The following is a 25,986-nucleotide window of genomic DNA, read 5'->3' on the forward strand; positions in this document are numbered from 1 at the left end:
AAAAAGTTTTTGTATTCGACGATTGTTTTTAAAGTATTTAAAGGTAAGAAATATATGATTTGAAAGAAATTATTTCATATTCGTAACCCTTTCATATCTTTCCATTTTGACCTCTATCAAATTCTGTGTGACTGACGATCAATTACTTTCTTAGGAAACATTCTATTGATTTTAAGAAACATCAGGATATGTGCTTATACTATGCAAATTGTCTTTTGGTTCCTATACTGTTAACAATAACAAACATGTTTACATGATATATAACATATACATGGTAGGTTATACAAAATACTAGTCCCACATCTGAACCAATTACATGTTTAAAGAGCGTTCGGAAATATGTGAGCTACTAGATGTTACCTGCGGCACCGCTCACAAGTAAATGAGCCCACCATATATTTTCTCAATATGATCCCAAGAAATTCTGAGATAAATACGAGTTTTTCATTTGCAGATATGCCTATCTATGAATTCGCTTCTGAATCATTGAGTGTCCACATTTTAACACCACTGAATCGAAATCTTGTAAATGGAGAATGAAACCCTTTTTTCCGACACTCCCAAGATGACATTAAAATGAAATGAAATTAATCATGTTTTTATTAGAGACCAGGTTAGGACTATAAGTCCTCTCTACCACTCAATCTCATAACATTAACATTAATGTTGCAATATATGGTAACAAGGGCCCTTGGTTGATGACAACCTTAATCAGTTAATGTTAATATTAATAATTACAGTGCGAAATTTCATGTTATTAATGTAATATTTAGTGGAATTTCGTCACTTCCTAAGACGAGATAGAATTTTGAAATTGGAAAGCAAAGCCGTATCCAAGAAAAACATGGTATGGATTCTAAACTTTTATGGTATTTGGTTATTTAATTTCTGAGATTAAATACATTACTACATTTTTGATTCGCTAGACATACCAAATAAGTGTTAAATTTTTACAAGTAGTTATGTTAAATGAAGTTTTAGCGCACTGCTTCCTAATCCTACAAACAATATTTATAATAATATTTTTAAGAATAGAACAAAAACTAGTGATTTATAACTAACATTATCAATTTGTAAACTTGCAGGAATAAATTACGTAATTTGTAAAGATTATAAGTAGTATTTTATACCATTTTGTGTTTTTAATTTCAGAATTCCTGTACGTCTATTTAATTGCGTACTATGCTTGAGGGAGAACTTTGAATTTATAATGTAATTTGGTAATAGTACAACGTTATACATGCTGAGTTAGTACATGTTGTTTGTTAGTGCGGTAGTAACCGTAACACTTCGTCTATTTACTAAAACCGCTAGTAATGGTTGTAGGCAAAACTAATAAAAAATTCCCAACAATACTTTTTAATAATAATAAGAATAACATTATAAATGTAAAACTATAAAATAAAGTTTCGCAATAACCCTGATAAGTGCAAAGGAATATGAGTAAAGTAAGAAATAAAGTAATACAACGTAATATCGAAGAACTCGACAGAGCGTAATATAAGAGATAGCAATGACGGACAGATAGATGGACGGCCATTTTACATTTAGACTTTAAATCAATAGTGTTCTTTCTTGCATCAAGTGGAACCTAAGTAACAAGTTTGAATTCTCTAGATCTATCGAATCAAGAGAAGTCCCATATAAGAGACGGTAGACAATCGGGACAGACCGACAAACACACATACAACGACACGGCTTCTAGAAGTCCTTAATATTGTGTATGAGTAACTAACGATAGGCAAATAAATGAATGACATTCAGGTGTTTAAATTTATGATATTGTCCCGATTATTGGTTAATGTAACAATATCAAGTCTACTACATTATGTGTCCAGAGCAATAACTTATAATTTTTTAAACTCGTTTCTACTAAGAAATCCTCGTCTTTCGTTACCTCAATGCGGAATTGTACACAATTTGGAAGTGTGCCAAAGGGCATTAAAACCAGCTTCTGCTGTAATACAGCCTAGGTCATATCAAGTAATGTATGATCTAGTTGTCTTAGCATTAGTAAAGCCTACCACTAGAGAAGCTGAAACATTTCATTTCTGTTTGACTGGAAGATATCTCGAAAAGAATTACATATATACATTTTGCAATAAATTTAATTTCAATATCGAATTTTACTGCGGGCATGCAGAGGTGGATTTGAAGATTTGCCGCCCCTGGGCTATCCGCAATTAGCCTCCCCCCCCCCACCAAAACCATGTAGGCTTACCTTGGTACCGCGGTGGGTCGACGCGACGTCGGCGGCAGCGAGGCGGCCACGCTAAGCTTGTAATAAAACTCACTCAAATAAAAGAGGTTGAATTGTCATCATTGAATTTACGCTTCTTATATTTGCAGTTATTGTTTTTACTATAAAATATGAGATGTCACAACGTTTATCAACTAGCAAATTACTAAGAACCACCACCAAAATTTTTCCGCCCCCTGAATTCTGCCGCCCTGGGCTATAGCCCATTCAGCCCATATGTAAATCCAGACCTGGGTGTATGTCTCTACAAGTGATTTGGCTGACCGTAAGCGAACATTTTTACATTAGTCTAAGAGACAATTTTTTCATTAAGACTGATAACACAATATGGTTTACACGTCCATGGTTAAGCTTAACGTAATCTTAGCTTGTAGAGATTGTTTAGCCGTTCTTACAGAAAGTTTTCCATGTGATTTTATTACGTCCTAATACATTTTCGTTACATAGTCATTAATTCGAGACATTATAGCTTGGTGTGGACTTCAAATGACAAAATCATATTACTATGACTAGTGGAAATAATATAAATGCCGGAACATTCGTAATGTTTACGTAATCACATAATAAAAGTCTAGGGTTTTGTTACTACAGCTAACTTTTAAACAAATATTTGTGAATTTAAAATCCGTGTCAGCATTGAATAGTTAAGCCACAGTTAGCATTAATACAGTATGTCGTGGTTTGCTTCAGAATCGGTGTGTATTTAAACTGTACAGCCAAAGTAGAGCTCAATACAGGCGCAAGTTTATAATTACCAGACAATACGTAAAAATGTGATGTTAAAATATGGATCAATATAATTGCAAAGTGTTATGGTGAAAAAGTTTTTAATATTCCTATGATATTCAGGAATAATAGGATATCTGGGATAAGCTGATAGTTTTAATAATATAAACGCATAATTATTTAAAAAATAATAAATATGAACTGGGATCCATTTTTAAATGGAAGGTTGAAAAGGCATTTAGACTAATTATTTACAGTAATTTAATATAATTGGTTTAATATACTATGTTTGCCCTAATAAGGGTAGAAGTAGGTTCCCGCGAGCCCTCTGTTCACACACATAACGTATACGGAACAAATATGCCTTCTCCACACCTCAACCTCTTTCCTTGCACTCGATATTTGTCCTTCCTCCCCCGACGGATGGGCTTTCTCTCGGTCCTCTCGCTTTCTAGTTAGGATTTATACAATCCCCAGATCGAGGCCGTAGAACCATTGATTGTAAAATAAGTCCTCTTTGTTTTCAAGTGTTGAAATTCTTTTAAAATAGTAAAACCTTAAATTTTAACACGTTTGTTGGTTGGTCACTTTTTTTAAAATATATGTGTCCGTTTATAATAGTATTTCCTTATTTTTTTTAAATCTACAGGATATTTAAAAAATAAATCAAAGCAAAAAAGATCACTACAAATTAAAACTTGAAACACATTAAATAATATACATTTTGATTAAGGCTGTAAATATCAAATCAATTCTTATGTTAAAATCTGTTATTGAAAATTGTACACTTGTAAGTTTCAATCCTCAAACAAGTTATATTTGAATAAAAGATTACCATTACACAGATTTTGGTATATTTTAGAATAAAGTGCTTTTGAAAAGCAAGCAAAGATTTATATAAATTTACTACCTTTTGTACTATTTTAGCGTTAAATAAAAGTAGACAATATTTGGAACGCATGCTCGGTTTTAAACAAGATCACAAGAGATTCGTATTTATATAATTCCCCCCGTTGTACATCGCAAAGAAATAAGGTCTAGTATCCTTTTTTTATCTGGACTGCAATGAGCAGAATTTAATGACTTCTGTTGTATTTTTAAAATGCCTAACTAACAAAAGCCTTATTATTTATAAATGCTTAGTCAATTAATAAGTATTTCACACCATTTTATTTTAAAACTAAATTAACCTATTGACTAAGTCCTTAGTGATCGAAAGTTATAATTGGACATATCAGCCTTTACTGACGTTAGGATCAATAACACACAAACAGACATACATAGGTCTGACATAATTACCAGACACTATTAGTCAATCTGCTGATTAGCCCCTGGTATGTTTGGATCGTCAGCATATTGATGTCAGTGTAATATATGTCAATATTGCTATAGGATTACAATAAGAAATATTATTAATTGGTGCATTTAAACAAGACCAGACAATCTTTCTAGAAAATATTTTACTAGATGTAATAATTTATTGTAGCTGAGAGTATTGTTACTTTAATTGCCACATAAAGATGTTAATAAGTGAAATACTATAGTTGATATTCATTGAAGAATTATCGAACAATCTAAAAGATTACATTAACCGTGTCATAAACATTTAAAGAGTATATCATTAAAGCTACCATTCTTTTCAGTTTATTTTCATTTATTTGCGTTTGAAAATTAAGGCCAGTTTGACGAAAAATTTTGAATTCATTCTAAGTTTGATAACTGTAAAGTTGCTTGGGATTTTTTATAGAAAGGAAATATATTATAAAAAAAGAAAGAAAGAAACACTTCTTTATTGAGGAGAAATTAGGACCATATGGTCCTTTCTTACATTTAACCTCTTAAAACAAATTAATCTTAATAATGCAAATTAAGGCTTATTAACTATAACTTACACTTACGGAATTCCATTCACTCTTCCATTCTCACAGTCACGATTCAGAGTAGCCCCGCAGCCCGCCACGATCATCCGGTCCAGGTATCTTCGTATCAGCTCCGCCACAAACCGTTCCCGGCTCTCAATTTGTTTGACAGGATCTGGTAAGGAGTTCCACAATCTACAGGCGGTAACGGTGAAGGATCGGTTATAGGTTTTGGTGCTGTGTATTGGAATTCTGAGACTTAGTGCACCAGACCGAGTTTCTCTTGCGCCGAGTTTTTATTATAGTGATATTTAATAGAAATATATTAGGATTACACAGACTTTCATTAAGAAGAAACTATTTGAGAAGTTAACCGAAGGGTAAGTGAAGCCTACCAGTAACGTTTTGGCATACCTCTTAGCCTACCGCCACGTTAAACTCTGGCAAATTTATGTTGGTTAGTTTTTGATTTTATAATTAGTACATCCTAAAGATCCCTTCGGATGTGTTGAACGCTCGTCATATTTAAACTATAAGACATTCCACAACAGGGGTAAAAACAACAACTATTTCTAATTAATTAAAGTTTATGAAAACGTGTATAAATATTGAAATGTGTTTCATCCGAGATTAAACGTACGTACAGAAGCCAACCGCAAACAAACATATCACAGTACTATTACCATACAAATATTGGTCTGGGTCAGTTTTAAATTGAGGAGGTTATTGTTATTGTATTGAACTAATATGTTTACACATATTTGTCGTTACAGTAATTATAACTTGCAGATTTCCGGGAAATTTAATTAAACCGGTTACTAGCAACTTTTAACTGAGGGAAAACACTGTTAATTAGGAAGTGAGTTAATTATACAATATGGCAAAATTTACAGTTAAAATTTGAACTTTCATTTTATACAAAACACAGGTATTATAGAAATATTGTTACATTACTATATACCCCAATATTTTAGAACATTATAAAAACTGTTGTAAGCAAGTATATGTATGTTGTCCTCAACCATCACAGTCCCAAAGAAAATCAATTATTCTGTAAACAATGGTTATTTATTCTATAGTATAAGGAAATAGTACAACACAGTGCATTATCTTATTAACATGATTACAGTACGTAATGTGTTCTCTCTCTCTCTCTCTCTCTCTCTCTCTCTCTCTCTCTCTCTCTCTCTCTCTATGAGATCTAATTAGTGTGTGAATTGACATTGACATGCATATTACTCCTCTGTTAGTGGGTGAGTAAATTATATTCATTATTGCATGATAATACCCTGGCATGTATTATTAAATATCGTGTTCGTTTATAACAGTTACAATAAACCTGTGTAGCATATTTTCTTAAACACAAGGATCTTCCTGACAAGCATGTAAAATACTACTGATAATCTTAAGAATACAAATATTGGGTATGAAAACGAGAAATTTAGCCCGAAATGTCACATCATTTAGAATTGTTACTGTCATAATTTTGACAAACTGGGAATTTTAAAAATTGAACCTCGAATGAATGAAAGTGAATTCATTACCAATTGCTCTTTGGTAACTTTATCTTTAGGGTTCCCTGGCCTATGAGGTCATCTAAACTTCAAAAAAAAAAGTCAGGTTATATTCAAAAAATTTGAATATAACAATTGAGAAGGTGGTGCTGTCGCGGCGTCGAAATTATCTCACGAACCTCAGCATACCTCGTCATATGTAACTGATACAAAGGTTCCGCTTAAACTGTAGACGCCACCTGTTCTTTGCTCCTGAGGTAATTTCCTAAGATGTATCCGATCTTCGTACTCCAGCACCTCTGGAAGCTTCGAGTCCTTGAAACTATCTTGAGCTTGTAAGCTCTTCTCTCCAGAATGTTTCTTTCGGTGAAATATTCCCCTAGAAGACGCCACTCTTTAACATTACTTATCCTCTGGCTATATTTATTTAGAGAAAGCTTTTCAATTATATGTATCATGAGTTATGAGGAATCCTAGATTATAATGTGATATATTTATGAAAAATATTATTCTATTATTTTAAGATCGTTTACGACAAGTATGTCCAAAAAAAACTTTTATTGAGTGAATAATAAACTGAAAAATCCTACATTTTTTTTGAATGCCGCCAATCATCAGCGGCATAAGTTTTCTAAACTAATAATGCATATTCAATATGCTCCGAGAATACAGCCACTCATTAAATCTAATTATTTCCCTAATAAAGACACATTAATAGTTGTACACGTTCTACATCATTTACATTTTAAATTTAGTAAGCACTTGTGAAACTAAAATATGTTAGAACAATATACAAAACGTTTATTTGAGAAATTAAATATTAAAATATTAAACTAAAATATAAAAAAATGAGTTTATTATTTCGATTTTTGTGGCTTATTTTAAGCAATTTTACCGGCGCGGCCTACTCTTACCATTTTTGTTAAGAATACAGTGAATTTTAATAACTGTAGTAAAAAAATGCTTGTGATTCTTGATAATATTTTATATAGAATAAGCACTGGGGGCTTAAGCTTCATGTGTAAAGAGTTGGCGCGCCTATGTGGTCTTACAAAAAATTTATCCATGTGTTGTTTCTGTCGCAATGTGTCGTTTATTATCCACTAAGCATTAGAAACAAATGAAATATTTCATAAATATCGTACGGCAAACTCCCACAACTGCTAAAGATCTATACTCACAAGACAAAGTAAATACATGGACCCAACAACACTTTGAAAGAAAAACAGACACATCATGTAACTTCCAAACACAAAAATCAAATTCTGGTGGAAGCGCAGGTCCATCAACCCGACAGTTATTCTCTGCAAGAACTATCTAATAAACCACCTTCACTTGACCCTAAGTTTTTTTGATCGAACATGGTCTTCGAAGTGAGGAGCTGACTAGTAACAGAATCAACAACTGCGCTCTTACAGGAGGTTCCTCAAAAGAACTTAACAAAAAAATTAGGTGTGGCCATTTTCGTGTGAATGACAGTCTTGAAAATAAAGTTGAAAATATAGAAGTTACAGATAACACAATCGAAAAAATCTTTGAACTCTCCATGATCCGCCAAAACTCTGGTAAAACTAAAACCTACCTTATGGAGTATACAGGCCCCCAAAGGGTAGTCTAAACATAGCCCTTGACGCTCTATCCAAGACAATAGACATGATACCAACAAATAAATGTCCTACTGTTGTTATCCACAAAAATTTAAATGATTTAACCGATATTATGGGTAATAAGAAATCAATAAACATGCTGGTTAGCCATAACATCTAGGCTACACCTCCCACCAACCTGAGTCACACACAGCACTGCAACTTATACTGACTTTATATGCACTAATATTCAGAATGATGATATTGAGACAGAAATCTTAACGACTGACCTATCTAATCATACTTCCCAGGTCTGCCATTTAAACTTGCACATAAAAATAAGGTTAAAGTACCTACTCAATCTCAAAAAGAAGACGTTTCTTCCAGACAAACATTAACAATCTAAAACAAATCCTGAAATATGAATCACGGCTAACTGTATATGACGCTTTGACTGTTGACGAATCATAATATGACAATTTTAGTGCATAAATAACATCAAACTATATTCAAAATTCAGAAAACAAACAAACCGTCTGTAATGTAATTAACCATGAGAGATGCAGAGACAGCATTCAACCCCCATAGAGTTTGTAATAGATGATAATTATTAATAATAATAATTAAAGATCCTATCCTGTTAGTACAACACCTAAATAAACATTTCAGTTCAGTTGCAGATAACACCCAGAGTCACTATACAGTACCTAATTTATAAAAAGAACCATTTAAACTTCAAAATCTGCTTGAACTCATAATAAACCTAACCATAAGATTTGAAATATCAAAAACTATCTTTGGCTTTAAATCAAAACCATCTTCAGGATTGGACGAAATCTCCTCAAAACTAGTTAAACATTGCAAAGAGGAGGTCACACCCCCGTTAACACACATCATCAACCTATCCTTTAAGGAAGGTTTTTTTTTCCAAAAGTGGTTACTCTTCGATTTTAGTAATACAGTTGAAACTTTACCACTACTAAACAAAATGAAGAGCATGGGAATAAAAGACAAAGCCTCAACTATCTGGCAGGAATAACACAAATAGTTGAACTAACATACACTATAAACCACATCCATATATTTGATCCCTATCTATAAAGTTTTACCCCAAGGCTCAGTATTAGGACCAATCTTTTAGGTACTGCTGCTAACGACCTGCCAAGATATCTTCAAGGGTATGGGCAAGCATTTATGTACGAGAAAGACACTGCACTCCTAGTTGTTGACGAGCAGAAAAACATTAGAAATTTCATCTTGTATTACATAAAACATGGCTAAGCAGTATTGGAAAACAATTTTCTTGTTCTTATGAGAAAAAACACACAGCAATTAAATACCGGAAACAGAATCACAGAGTTTCCAGGGCTACCAGAAGTGAAACAAAATATCTCGGACTTATAATTAACATCAAACTCACTTGGACATCACATGTAGACAACCTTTGTGGGAAATTTAATTTTTTATTTATTTAATTTTTATTTATTTTATTTTATTTACATGCTATAAAACAGGATTTACCCTAATAATATTATAGCAGTTCATGAAAAATTACAAAACAGACATCAGTGGCTTGAGTTATAGTTCAGTCCATAGCACAATTCTTCACTTTTGGCTTTACTTTACTTTTCTTACAGTAACTAGTGTAATATCATAAATATACTATAATAACAGTGCAATAAATATAATATTACAACAGTGCAATAAATATAATATAATAACAATGTAATAAATATAATGTAATAACAATGCAATAAATATAATATAATAACAATGCAATAAATATAATATAATAGTAATAAATAAATAACTAAACACCAACCCACACAGAGAACAAAACAGCCCGGGAGAAACCTATGGAGAACGTTGACCTACGGATCTCATGACAACAATGGCTTAATCTTTTTTTTAAAACATTCAAGCTGTCATGGTGAATGTCAATGTCGGACCCACCCAAGAGTACTGTATTATAAGACCTCATCATCCTCAACAGAGGAAAGAATGCACGCGTCGCAGTGCGTGAATAGGGCAAATGAAACTAACATTTGTTCCTGCTGTTGTTAATACTAGACTGCATACTGTATAGACTCAAAAATATAAAAAAGCCATGTGACCTTGAAACAGCAAAAGTAGCATAACACTCGCTATTTGAGTCCCATAGTCGGTATGGACTTATGGTGTGGGGAAACTCCTCTGCCAGGAATGTAAGCACAGTCTTGGTACTACGGAAGAAAGCAGTGAGAACTCTAATAAGCCTAAACCAATATGACTCTTGTCTAAGAACAAGAACTTAAAATACTGACCATCACATCACTTTACATTCTTGAAGTGGTCAAACATGCAGTAGACAGGAATCACCAGAGACTAGGAGATGCTCACCAATACAGCACTAGGAACAACACAAACTTTGCCATGCCGATTAACCACACGTTTACTACAAAAAGAAACCGTACTACGCAGGAGCCAAGCTGTTCAACCTCCTGCTTGAACAGTAAAAAAGAATCGATGAAGAAAAACCTATAACAAGCATCTCATGGAGTGGTTGCTGGAGCACACCTTTGAGACCTTGGAAGAATTTATCAACTGGAGGAAGAACCAGACTAACCTGAACTGATTTTAATCAAGACTCAAATTATATTTGAACTTTTTTAAATCATTTATATAAAACTGTTGACGCAAAGAATATTTAAATGACAATGTTCGTTTATGCTCTATTGTCTCTAATTATTTATTACAAAAGAAAAAAATATTGAGAAATACGAAAAGACTCATATTTGTGACAATATGTGCTGTACTTTATGAGCAAAACTAATCCTATTCTGTTTCAATATATTCTTCACGTATGTGTTCATGGTTAGTTTTTAGTTTTAAAGAACTTTTAGGTAGATTTCATAGAAATCTACCATATTGCAATCGCCTTCATAATGGAATTTCTTGGACATTTCCTCCCATCCTGACCCACAGAATCCAAAACTTACATAATGATGTTGTATGTCCAACCATATAATAACACAGTAGCCTGACACAGTTTATCTTTTACCGGCCGGAGAATTTCAATAGGTTTTTGCCGTATGGTTGTCTGTCGTTCCATCTGTCGATAATAGAACAATCTACAGACCAGAAAGTTGGCATTACACCTCAGCCAAGACTGTTAATCGACTCGTGTTTTAGCGTCCTGATTGCACTTTTTTTTAATTGAATAGATAAATTAAATTGGTTGGACAATTTTTATAAGATGAAATGAAATGAAATAAAATATTCCTTTATTTAAGAGGCGGAGTTAGGGCTATTTAGCCCTCTCTACCACTCAACCTCAAAATATAAGATCTCAGAGTTAAAATGAAAATTGGATATATTAGTGGTAATTTTAAGTTTGGGACGTACTGTATTTAAATTGACTATCAGTATCAACAAGAGCGTTATGTATCCAATCAATTTAAGCTTCGATTGAAAGTACTTTATTGAATTTGACTACAATTGAATTGTCTAACCAGTAGATTAAATGAATTAATCCTATCATAATATGAAAGGTTTCCACATACCAACACCCATAAGTATGAATCTAGAAAGGTAACATTTGTGTTATGAACAGTGATAAATTAGTTTAATAGATTTATGATTAACTCCGTTTTGCTTTTATGATATAGACTCAACCACCCTAATACCTGATACTTAATACTGATAATTAATAATCAATATTGCAATATGTTAATGGTAGATGATAATTACGAGTAAACAAATATTTAGTTTTCGTTGTATAACACAATGTTGTTGTTTTTTAATCGTTAGTGAAATATTTCCTAAGAAGAAATCGATTGTCAGTCACATTAGTTTTGGCGGGGATGAAATTGGAGGGTATCAAAAGTGATGATGAAAAATGAATCGATGATTTGTTCTAAGATCATACTTTTGTTAGCTTGGAACATTTAAAATCAATTCTAAGACACGTAAGTACATGTTATATCAGCATCAGCTAACCACATACAGATCATTGAAAATGGCGAATTTCAGTCTCTTTTTGTAGTTGTTGTCTTACGGTGATATTATTTATATATTACTCGAAATTATAAGGACGCTATCAGTTTTACTTTAGTTCTACCTATCTAAATTATTTAGAGAATAAATGGAACTCTAACATAATATAAATGGTCTTTTAATTAATGAAATATTTGTTTAACATTCAAGTAATAAAATTTAAATATTGGTGGTTTTTATGCATGCGATTTCAAATTATCATATTTCTTAATATTTGTGTTTGTGTGTAATAAACTGTCAGATGTTTGTAAACTGTTTGAATAAAATGGAAATAATACCAATTTGTGGATGTTTTGGTAAACATTTTTGTGTATGAATGAATAAGCTAAGAAGTAAAGCGAATAAATGTAAGCATTAACATAAAAAATCATTTATAAATAGGTAAATTGTATTAACATCATATAACTTAGTAAATGGCATAGTAAATCAACCTTTTTTATACAATATAATTGTAAATTAACCTTTAAAAAAGATTATTGTAACAATATTATAACTTGTGTCAAACGGTCTGATTTAGGGTATCGAATCAGAAAAGTATTTTAACCCTTCCGATACCCTCACATATGAACCTACACAAAAAATAGCATGTTTGACGAATTGTTTCTCTCTTAGGATAAATTCCTCTTTAAATCGATATTTAAAAAAAAATAAATAAATAAAACAGTTTGTGTGCTTATAAAATTAAAATTGTCTCTGGAACCCTAAAATGATTTAAACCTTTATTTAGGAAAATTGTTTCATTTTAGAAACGAACGTTTCAAATAAGCAAAAAAATACCATATAAATATTCTTTGATAAGAAAGCTTACATTTATTCGCTTTGTTTCTTAGCTTATTCATTGAATTATAATAATTGATGAAGGTTTAAAAATTCATGATTGTTTTTAACGTACCCTTACGTTAAACTCAGCTGTTTATCTGGCACTGTTTGTTTATTATAATCGTTACACATATTTCTTGCCAAAGTATCCAATGTGATATTAGACTCAATGGCACTAAACATTAATAGAATGCAATTATCAGTCATATGAATAGCGACATAGATAATACTGGAGCGCATTCCTTCCTTGCGTTAAAGGGTGGCGGAACCCTTAAAACGTGTTACTGATAAATAACACAGATAAAATATATATATATAAAATAAAAAATATAATATAAATAAAATAAATAAAAATATGATTTTGATCTCTTTGGGGTGAGTGCTGTGTTGATGGGGGGGGGGGGAGGACGGTGTTATTGCCGTAACCTATCGCTACTTCACACTGTGGAATGCTCGTAGCGGAATTTCATTAGTCTTTTTGCGGAAGAGAAGAGAAAAATGGATCCCTTTAAAATGAAATTGTGGGAAATTAGGTATTATCAAAGCTCCAATGTGCTTACTGAATAATACTCGCAAAATGCGGTAAAAGTGATGAAATTGATTTATTATGTATAATGTAGTTGGTAGGGTAAGAATACCATGAATTCTAGGGTGGGTAGAGTACGATAAATGCACACGGTTTTTATATTGATATTGAGAAACGATATTACTTTATTATAACCATCGATAATATTAAACTGATACTGATTGTTTACTTTGAAAATTATCTAAAAAATCTTTATTAGTTGATAACACTTTTTCCGATAATAAACGTAATATTCAACTTTGTAATAAGTGACTTCATCGAACTCAAAATGGCTGCCAACTTCAGAAAACTGTATGAGTTGCTTCTAAAGATTATAAAAACGCGTTTTTCTTGGCTTCAAGATGTTGGACTGGAACCGAACAACCCATTGCCTGAATTTGCTCGGAAGATACAAAATCAATTGCGAATGGAGGAACATGGTCGTGTTCAGATGTATAAAAGTCATGGTGGACATATTTTCAGTAAAAATCCGCTGAAGAATAGTTATATCGATGGATTTAAGTTTGGGCTGCAGATAAATTTCTTTGATAGAATACAGAACCGAGGAATGTGATGAACAGTTATATCGAAGGATTTAAGTTTGGGCTGTGGAGAAATTTCTTTGGTGTACTTTTTTACAGAATACAGAAGAGAGGAAAATTTTGTTTCCAAAAGGATGATTTCAACCATTTCTGTTCAGGAGACAAAATATAAATAGTTCAGTAAATTTAGTATTTTATATTACAAATATTATAATTTATTTTTCGATTTCAAATGCATGTCATGAGGTAATCATTTATTATTATTAATGAGATTTACCAATTTATCTTCTAATTATTTGTTTAATCGGTATGGTTCATTTATAGTATTTATGAGATTGTCACTGAATATATTAAATTTATTATTTTAATTTCAATCATTATGATTTCATCATTGTGAATGCCGCTGGCCGAGCGGCCTAAGTCGTTGGACTTTGAGTCTGAGTTAGAGATAGCGCAGGTTCAAATCCTGTCTGTGACCTTTGCACTTTTTATCAGCACCATCGACCTCGTACTGTATCGACTCTCCCTCTTATTCTGTTTGATAAGATCCTCGCACAGGCCAGTGGCCCATGAGGACGGACAGAATAATGCTTAAAAGGAGATCAGACCTCTCCTTTTTATATAAAAAAAAACAAAAAACATGACATTGTCAATGTCTACTTTAAAGTACGTTGATATCGATTGGTAGTCTACTATTCGGTATACGAATATACAGCTGATTGTACTATTCAACATAAAAATTCAGGTCCGCTTATCAATACTCATCCCCTCAGAGATTACATTGCGAAAAAAACAACTGTATTTTTTATATGGTGTACCAGTTAATAATTGTTTTAACAGTTTTAACTAATGGGTTTTTAACTTTAAAGTTAAAACACTGTTTTAATCAATAGTAGTTTCTTTTAAACTCTCATGTAAAATGGCGATAAATCTTAACAAAACCTTTTGTGGGATTTTGTCAATAAAAATTTCTGAAATATAAAATTTAATTTAATACCATTTAAGGTTGTGAAATACTACTGCTAATTTTATAGTAAAAAAATACAACCACCGATTAATTCACATTTTAATGAATTAAATTTTTGAATTCCATCACCACATTTCACTATTCATTTTGGAATTTATGATATTAATTGGTTTGGCAACACGATACTACCATGTTAAACAATTAACGAACTAATTTGTGTACCGGAACGTTTCTTGGTGCAAGTCAGAAGACAATATGATAGTTGAAGTAGGCGACGCCGGGGGCGACTCTGTCGCGAACAATGGGCTCCTCTGCATGGAATATACCACAAGATCTATTATACCTGAGCCCATTGTGGCGACCGTCCTGCCCCTAGTCATGCGAAATTGGTTTACACTTTTTATGCGGTTTTTTGTGTGAAGTCCGCACTCCTTTAAATTTCTTTTAACGGTTTCTAAAATACGTATAATAGATTATTGTGCAGGTGATTTAATTTTTATGGCGAAACAATTATTCGTTCAACAGGTTCTTTGGCAGTTGAGTCCAACCTTGTGTTAGTGACGTACTCTGGCCGTCTGTAATAGGGATATTGTGCTAGGATATTATTAAAGAGAGCAATAATGTAGATACAGTTCAACGTTGACAGTCCAGCAAATTGTGTTCACACCTGGAAAGAGGTAGAGCTTACGGCCTTTTACTCTAAATGTTGATGTCCTTTAAGGTTAATCTTACTGATATGTATTCAAGAAGTATATATGTGTATTTTGAATTATTCATAAACAAGTCTCAGCTATCTCTATATCGCATATGATATATATTTTTCTTGCCTTACAGTATGTAATATTTTTCAAATTCAGAATTTATTTTTATTAATAGTAGAAGGTTTGGTACATACTAAGATCTCTTTTACGAAAGAAATGTATTTTAAATTTTCGGAATAATAAATTAATTTACTTTTGGTATACTACGTGTTTATTTCTACTTAGGAAAGGTAGTCATAATAATTGAAATTATTCAAATAATGATTGTGGTAATTTTAATTTAATATATTTTTGTATGGACGTATTTTATTTTGAGAAATGCATTAAAAACTTTGGACACAATTGATTTCATATTTTGTTTCAAGCCTTTCTTCAGTCTGAAATAGGAACAAAAGTGAAATTTCAAAAATTATAGTAAGTTAAAAAAGTAAATTTCTCGTTACGATAAACTTTACACACACACACACACACACACACACACACACACACACACACACACACACACACACACACACACACACACACATATGTAGAAAAAGGCCAAAATATTAATATTAATGTACTATATTTCGCATTACGCTTCTTCAGGTAAAAAATAATAACATAACGAAACACATAACATTACCATAAACAAAATATTGACACATAAAATAAATGAATAAGTATAATATTTTTGAAATGATAAACATATGTTTAAACTGTGGGTGTAAAGATGTGATGATTTATCTATCTATCTATCTATCTATATATATATATATATAAATATATATATCATTATATAATTTAATAAAATTCAATGAAACACGATAAGAAAGGAGAAATTCTTAACTTTTGTAAAGAGAAATTTGCAAAATATTCAAATAAAATGCTTATCGTATATAAAACATTACATGAAAACAAAATTTATAGCGGTATTATTTTATTTTAAACTTGCAAATTCTTGTTTTGCTTTAAATAATAAATACACTACACTGTTACATAGAATCGATGTAAATTTTAATGAAATATTTCCAGAAAAATCAAGATGCAAATAAGTTAGATGTAAAAATAATAATTATATATTAGTTGTTACAATAATAGTTAGTTATAATTAAGCAAGCACAATATTGGCTGATGTTTCTGTAAATAAATTGTATAGATATATAATAAGATTTATTCCAACTTTCACTCGCTAATCACTCAACAGGCACACATTCACCACATGCACCACCACAATCGCCACACCCCCCTTTCACCTCCCCCGAAAACAACCCCATTGCGTCGCCTGTCAATAACACTGTTCTTGTCGAAAATTGCACTTAAAATTGGAATACGGAAAAATAAATTTAACGTTTGTTTAATATTGCTGACCGTTGGATTGGTATTTAAGGAAAAGGCGTTATTTCCTCTGTGTATTGTGTACTAGTAATGAAGTGAGTATGAGAGGGATATCATAAGAAGAAAAGTTTTTATACGTATTTTGTGGTATAGTGAACGAAAATATATTCAAATATAGCCTTAGCAACTAAAAAAATTGTGTAACTGGTCTTTTTAAGGTTTATGAGTAGTTTACTAGTATATCATAGAAACACAAAGAAATAAACAAAACATCTCTACGACGATTCTAGCAAAAGTTATGGGCAAATAATCTCTTAAATTGTAATGCCACCTAGAAAAAGACACCTCTTAATAAAACTATGCACACCAGAAAACATTAGATACTATGTAAAGGATAAGCTGGGCCCCTCAAAGTCTTACTAAAAGATGTCACACATGTATTGTGTTGATATGCGCAAGGCATTGGCATTGTCTTTACAGATTATTATTATTTGCGTTATATGCCCATAACGTTTTCTAGAAACGGCGCAGAGGTGATTCTTAGTGTCATTGTGTTTCTTTAGTATAGACCTTTAATATGACATGCCACAAAATAAGGGTTTCAATTTGAAAATTTAAAGTTAACCCTTTCTACCCTCCTTTGAAAAGAGGGGGGGGTGAAATATTTTTACCCTGAAAATCCAAAAAGGTAGTTTAATAAGTATGGTGAAGGTTCTACGTTGATATCTCAGTCCATTTGCAATATATCCAGGCGTATCAGGACTTAATTCACAGGACTTTAGATGTTGGGAGTTGTTTGCCTATAAATTTTGCTAGGATCGTCGTAGAGATCTTTTGTTTATGTCATTGTGGCTCCATTCAATAGACCTTTAAAATTACATGTAACAAGTTAAGGGTTGCATTTCAAAATTTAAAGCTACCCCTTTATACCTCGCATTTAAGAAGGGGGTGAATTCTTTTACCCTTTGAAAAAGTTCAAAAATATATTTTAATAGGCATGGTTAAGATTTACATCGATATCTCGATGCCTTTGGAATATAATTTATGCTCTGTATATGGCGTACTGGCGTATGTGTGAGGCGTACTCCAAATAATCCTTGATCTGGATGTATCCTGTTTGATACATAGAATGGGATATTGCCTAAACAAATGGATTAATTTTGAGGTTTGTAAGTTGTTTGAATGATAATGAATAGGGCTTATGATTATAGTTTAGTGCTGTGTTACCTAACTGTACATCGGAATGTGGCAGTAACAATTGCCGACATTCCAGCTGAAGAGGGCGGATGATGCTAAAGTGGATTGAGCCATTCCGTGTCGCCCGCACATTTATCAAAATGCCATAAAGAGGAAGATCGTACTTGTAATGTTCCCGGAGCGCGCCTTTATGGCACCATCAACACTGCAACAGTCCCGTACCTTTTGCACAGTTTATACCTTTTTAATTACAAAAAATCCGTATAGCTCAAACTAAAATACAACTGTTTAAAAAAAACCAGTCGTATACCACAAACTTTCAACTGTGTACCTCATTTCATTAGTCTACATGTGTTAATATGCCGCATTGTAAAACGTCATATAATTGTATTTAGTTTGTTTATACATATTTTTATTCTGCGATTTTCTCGTTACCATCATGGTTACATTAATATCCTTAAAAATGTAAATTAAAACATTTTCACATTAGAGTGAAATTACGACGAACTTTAGTAAGCAAAATCAAGCACCTAAATAGTATAAAGAAATTTCTTTAAAAATATTAAAAAAAACTGTTCAAAGTTATGTCTTAATAGGCCCATCTGAGCATCATTAACAGCTGCGTCACACTAATGTAGATACTATTTGATCGGATAAGCTGCGGTTAAAATGGTGATTACTAATTAACAGAATTCACTGCATCATGTGCTACGGAAAGGAAGTGTCTTAAACGTTTTAAATACTTGAGCAGAGGAAATTGAAATATTTTTCTTTGAGACCCTAATTAAGGAACCGCAGAGCATTACAAATCGTGTCGTTGTCCGTCCGACTGTCCGTCGTCTGGTATATAAGTTCCTCTTAGTCCATAAAAGAACCCTATTGATTTTGAGGATTTTAGAAGACCCGGAAAGACAGTCCGTCCGTATGGCTATCCATCTGTCTATCCGTTTGTGTGATAAATCTTGATACGACAAGCAGAGACCTCGACAACGTTATCACAAACATTCCAAACACTAAAGTCTCAGTATTGAATGCATCTGTTGAATGTTTCCTTTCAGTTTGCACTGGAAGCCGTGATTGGTGGGTGCTTCGAAAGTCTTCAGACGTCACTGGAGAAAGGTTATTGAGACCCAAAACATCAAAACATAGTTTGTGATTTTCTAGAGAGTTTCGAAAGTCGGGATGATGATGTTCAACGCGTTTAGTGAGCGTTTAATGTTTTACTTTGACATCTGCTGCCAGTTGGAAGAATCTGAGGTTCGCGGCCTGTCACGGGAAAGGATTACATCTTATTTTTAAGACTGGATTCAGTAAGTACAGGTTTTGGATAATGTATCAGAAGTGATCAGAATGGCTCAAGGATTCCTTCAGAGATCGATTCTTGGGCAAACTCCGTTTTTAATATAAGTTGAAAATTTAAGATCATCGATACAACATGTGTGATTCAGTATGCCGATGACAAGACTCTCTGTATGAAATCCAATACAATAGAAAGCTTAGAAATTGAAACTGTTGTTGCAGTAAACTCCAGGTGTGTCCAAAATTTTTCTGAAATAAGAAACTCAAAATCTGATGGTGTTATGTTTAGACAGGTGTTATGTCTGAGGCATCAGACTAATAAACATCAACGTGCTGTCATGGTGATGATGGACTCCTAGATTCCACGAAGTTCTTCGGTATTCACCTTGGTCAAGAACTGACTTGAACATTACATCAGGAGTTTATGCTTTACATAATCTTTGCAAAAAAATGTTCCTTGAAAATCCTAAGAATGTCATATTTTAGTCTAACTCATCCGCATTTATTGTACGGAATAAGAGTTTGGGACAACTGTGATAAACTCAGATTTAAAAAAGTGTTTGGACTCAAAAGAAGCTGTCATATTAATTGAAAACCTAAACAACAGACAAGCGTTGAAAAATGCATTCAGGAATCTTGGATTGCTGATTTTGCCCTGTCTGTACATATATGGGTGTACTGTCAATCGAAGTGTGATTTAATGCAGGGTAGTGACTTACACTGGTCCAAAACAACAAGCGGAAGGGACGACTTGCGAATTCAACACAGAATTGAGGACTTTGAGCCTATGTCGTCGCGAGATGGTATCAAGCTAATCAATGGCCTATCTTACGGGGTCAAACAGGACAAAAAATTGAAACAGTTTTTCTAATTTTTAATGCAAAATCAAATTATAATATTAGCATTACTCTGCTACAAGCTGAACAAGAAAGACTGGCCTTTAAATACTAGAGAGATTATGCCACGTAAAACACAGAACTGTCGCTTTCAATAGTCCATTGTATTGGGGATTAAAATTTAAAATATTCAACAACTGCCCCTGGTCAAATGGGTAGAATAGTCTTTGACACAATAAAAGCTCCTGATGAAAGCTGTTTTTCGACTGCTTCGCTTTTCTTTCATGATTTGAACCTGTAATATAGTATATTAAAATTGTATGTGATTAATAACCACCTCATAATTAATAACCACACGCACTAGAAAAGAATTATCTGCTCTACTATTTGTCTTCATCAAGTTTTTGACAATGACAATAAAGTAGAATTATGCAATGACATATCCATTTGCAATTGGCATAACTTTCGTTGGGGGGGGGGGGTTGGAGGGCTCTTTTCTCATTGTTTAAAGAGGATGTTTAATTAATATAATTAAGAATGCGTTTTGTGATTTTTATATCAAATTATGCAACAACCAATTTTCTTTTAATTTAACGATTTTTATGATCAGTAAAGATCATATTCAGCAGTGTGTTCAGTCCTGATGGTTGAAGAATATTCTAGAAATATAGTCAGAAAATAATTTGAAGACGAATATTTATGGAGTTATCTCTATTGCACAACCCTTACCACTTTGCTGTACTCAGCCCAACTTCCAATGGCAGTTTAACTGGACTAACATGAAAAGAATTTTTGATTGATGCGTAAGGAATTATATGAGGTAACATTTTCATGATGATCTTCTTACTCTTACTGAGTACCTATTAACTCTGTTATTCATCAAGCTCGACACATTCTTCCTTATCGATGGTTGAGCATTACGTGTACTTTGTTAAACTACCTGCAATGGAAACCACATACACACAGTCTCTCACATACATATATGCTTCATTTACGAGAGGTTGTACGTGAAAATTAAGTGCAATTGACTGTATTATGTGTGTTAAGCAAAAATGGTTGTTGGACACTTCCATTCTCTACACTTAGAGAGAACCACAAGTTTCACAGAATACCTTTATATAATTTTTTGATTAGTTCAACTAAATTAAATAATTAATTAATTATATTTATTAGGGTAGATATACAGGAGAATACTTCCTCTGATCACTTTAAAATATGTTTATTAATTAGCAGCTAATTAATTTGGCCCTAAATTACAAATCCTTGTACTTTTCAGATTTTTAAATCTAATTCCCAACAGCTTAGACAACCACTTTTGTTGTAAAAGTTTTACGAGAAAACACTTTTCTTCTTTCAAGTAAAATAAACTAAATTAAAGTTAACTTCTTGCTTCTAAAAGGAAATCTAACTAAAAATTAAACTTTCTTATAAAACTTAAATAAAATAAAGACTACAATCTAATACAAAATAAAACGAGCTAAATAGAACTAAAATAAACACTTCCTGACAACGCTTTGTACCACTTATATCACAACCTGTTACTGTTGGTACAGACTCAAAGTTAAAACTGTAATTTACTTTTGTTTCACGCATAACGCTTTGTTTTTTTTAACACTTTATATCTTAATCATTACTCAAAGTTAAAACTGTAATTTACTTTTGTTTCACGCATAACGCTTTGATTTTTTTAACACTTTATATCTTAATCATTACTCAAAGTTAAAACTGTAATTTACTTTTGTTTCACGCATAACGCTTTGTTTTTTTAACACTTTATATCTTAATCATTACTCAAAGTTAAAACTGTAATTTACTTTTGTTTCACGCATAACGTTTTGTTTTTTTTAACACTTTATATCTTAATCATTACTCAAAGTTAAAACTGTAATTTACTTTTGTTTCACGCATAATTATCTTAATTATTAAGCATAACAATTATTTGACTGTTGAATACTAAATGGTATTACCAGTAACAATTTAAATAATATTAAAACTGAAGAGTGAACTCTGAACTATACTTGCAACGACATGTGCTTGTAGTTAATAATTTTTTGAGTAAAAAAATCTTCCTATATCCCATTTGTGTAAACATTTATCCAATATTCCTGTAAAAGAACGGTACCATAAGTAAACAACAAAACTCAGATCTGAAAATCGTAATTCGACTACAAAGAGTTACTTACGCAGAATCCCTCGCAGATGGGTAAAGGTACTATTAAGATAAAAACCACTAACTAAAATAACCAAAATAGCAGAGCGTGGTTACGATCAACGGAACTCTGGGTAATGGGCCCAACACGCTTCCACCTCTTTCGTGTCGTGACGACAGTGCAGTTATTAATTCGTAGGCAAATTCAAAGAACATTGGAACAACTAGGCCCACTCTCAAATATACTGTAAGTAGTTTATTATTATTAGGAACGGTATGAACGGGTATGAATGGGGGCAATTTAAAATAAATGTACATATTTCTAAATAATTCAATTTGACGATTGTATGCAATTTTTTTAATTGTTGACACAATAAACAGTATTATTATTATTATTATTAATGTTTTGCAGCAACGTGGCAAGTCATATTTTTATTTTAATATCTAACAGTAGTGCTTGTAGGTTATATTCGCCATAATTAAACTTATTGTAAACTAAGAAATAGTGAGTATTTATTGCCTCAGAGATCTCCAACCCCGTGTGTTTGTCCATTCGGTACAAATTTTAAGGAACTAAATCATTTCTACATGGACCGAGAATGTACCCCATTTTACTTATTTATTTATTTCCAACGGCAGCAGCCAATTTACAAAGACAAGCATAGATGGTAGAATACAGCGGATAATAAAATTAATACAATCGGATGAAAAATCTACATAAAGTAACAAAATAGGTATACAAAAATTTGATAATAAATAATAAGTATCCAAAGATATAACAAGTTATAAATATCCAAAACATAACAAAAAAAAAGGTTAACAAACAACAATAATTACTCAAGTATGGAAACAACACAGAAAATTGATTCAAATAAATTGTACCTTACATAAAAAACAAACTAAAGTATAGGTAGATATCAACAAAAGTAGAATAATAAATAATTACGTAAAGGAAAAAATATTTATAAAAACTCTCTGTGCAACAGGAACAAGCAATCAACTAGCTAACGAAATTATAAGATTGATAAGAGCGAACATAAATAAATAGTGCTAATAAATTAAAATATAATATATAACATTTAATAAATAACAGTATAAATTAAATAAATACAACATATAATACAATGAACATGCACTTAACACAGCTTAAAGCTTAAAGCTAACTAGGACTTAATTTCTAGTATTTCACAGAAAGAAGAAGAAAGGAGGCCTGCTGACGAACCTGGTGAAGTCCATCGAAGAACAGGTCACACCCAGACGCAACCTGATTTCCCAGGCGAATAAACCTTGCGAAAGGACTGTTGAAGTCGAAGTTGGTTGAGTGGTATCTTCGACCCAGCAGATCTCGAGATCTTGTGTTTGCAGGAACTCTGAGGTCGATTTCAGCTAGGAGATCTGGACAGTTCATGTGACCATTCACTATCTTCCAGAGAAGAACAACATCGGCCACGTCACGTCGCAGGGCAAGAGGTGACAAGTTCAGATTGCTGGACAGTTCCTCCACAGGCACATCAAGATAGGCAAAACCCAGCCGGACACCAATCAAGCGAAGAAAACGCCTTTGTAAAGCCTCCAGTCTCGTCCTATTGCCAACAGTGTAAGGCGACCACACGGGACTTGCATATTCCACAAGCTGTCTCACAAGGGAACAATACAGAGAGCGAAGAGCAGAAGGGTTGTCGATGCCTCTGGAGAATCTTGCTATGAAACCAAGCATCTTGTTTGCTTTGCTACTGATGTGGTCTATATGTCCAGAAAATCCCATGTCACTGGCAAATATAACGCCTAGGTCTTTTATACACTGGGACCGTGGAATGGATGTACCAGAAATGGAGTATACGTATATGACTGGGGATTTGATGCGGTGATAGGTTATACAAGAGCACTTACTGGGATTTACAGACATGTTATTCCTGACACACCAATCCTTAATTTCGGAAAGGCTATTTTGAATTTCTTGAGAGTCTTCTGGTGTAGACACAGTAATGAAAATCTTCAGGTCGTCAGCAAATTGTAAGGCCTTTACAGTTAATTTGTCTAGTAGGTCATTGACAAAGACATTGAAAGAGGTCCCAGCAAAGAACCTTGTGGAACTCCTGAAGAAGATTAAAACTCCTGATTTTGTTTTAGTAAAGAAGAAAAAATGTTTGTGATATATTTTTTTCGGCTACAGGACTGGTATACGAGTAAATTTTAAGAGCTATACACGTAAAAACATATTTTTCTGCAGTAAAAATATAAACTGGTTCACGTAAGAAGGAAGTTCAAAGGTGTAAACCTTTAATGCCTAAATGATGCAGTTAAATAGCAATAAAATAACCACTAAAGTTTTAGTATGAGAATGTTAGAAACAATAAAAGAACGAAGACGTGTCGCTCTCAGCCGGTTCATTTGTAACCAATCGTTTACGACAAAATTACAACTTTTGTGGAATCATATTCATTAACTATTCAGTACTGGAAGCCTTTAATCGTAGGAATACCAGCTTTTTTATTACCATCTATAAAACCCTTTTTGCTCATAAGACGCTGAGGGATTTCCAATCAAGTTTCAAATTGAACAGAACTGTAAGCTCTTGTTGGTAGCGATAATCAGCTTAAATATCTTTCACAAATCAAAATTTCCCACTCTAATTCATCTCATCCCTTTCATTTCTCTTACAAGATTTTTATCTTCCGAATAATTTTATGATGGAGAGTAAAATGATTTTAATTGCTATTTAATAACGGCCGAATAAATTATTCCAATATCTTGAAGTAATTGGAAGTTGATTGAGTTGTATTTACAATTAATTATGAATAAATAATTATTAAAAACCATTTTTAAAATCGATTATTCATCAGAATGATGTTTGTTTTCACGTTTAAAGTATACAAAACGCAAAGCATCATGCACAGCAGGAAGTATATAATATTGTTTTGAATATTTTGACACATTGTCATGTGTGGTATAAAGTGTTTAAGGACGAAGTGGGAGATATTTATGTACAAGTTGAAACGATTCACGTGACTAGAGTACTTATACTTGTAATTTATTTATAAATTGAAAGGTTTGCCGAACTCGGTTTACAGAAGGCATTATTGTAATTGGTTAGGCGGAATATTTGATTAATGAACGCGGAGATTTAGCACTTTCCGTTATCGATGGCTTGATTGGGCCCTATCTGCGGACAATTAATGACTGCCCCTGTAATAGAGTAATGATCTGTCGTCTTGACGGTGTGGTGGTGGAGGGACTGCAGATTGGGAAGGAGTAGCCAGGATCTATAATAAAATTAAGTTGTATTTATGGTCCGTTTGATGTTTTATATTTTTTGTCTCACGCCTTTTTCGGTTACTAGATTGTTAAACTTGCGCTAACCGATATTTGTGATCCACTCACAACAACAAAAGCATTTTTACACTGTACCATTAACAAAAGTATTTTCCATATTTAGTTCAATACATAAGGTAATTTTTTAAATAAAAATAAACCAACTTTAATACTATTACTAAAATTAAATGAGTTAAAGGAAGTAAAATGTAAAATAAACCACAAAACGTTTGAAAGCGATA

This window comes from Homalodisca vitripennis, chromosome 2 (genome assembly GCF_021130785.1).
Source record: "Homalodisca vitripennis isolate AUS2020 chromosome 2, UT_GWSS_2.1, whole genome shotgun sequence".
NCBI lineage: Eukaryota > Metazoa > Arthropoda > Insecta > Hemiptera > Cicadellidae > Homalodisca > Homalodisca vitripennis.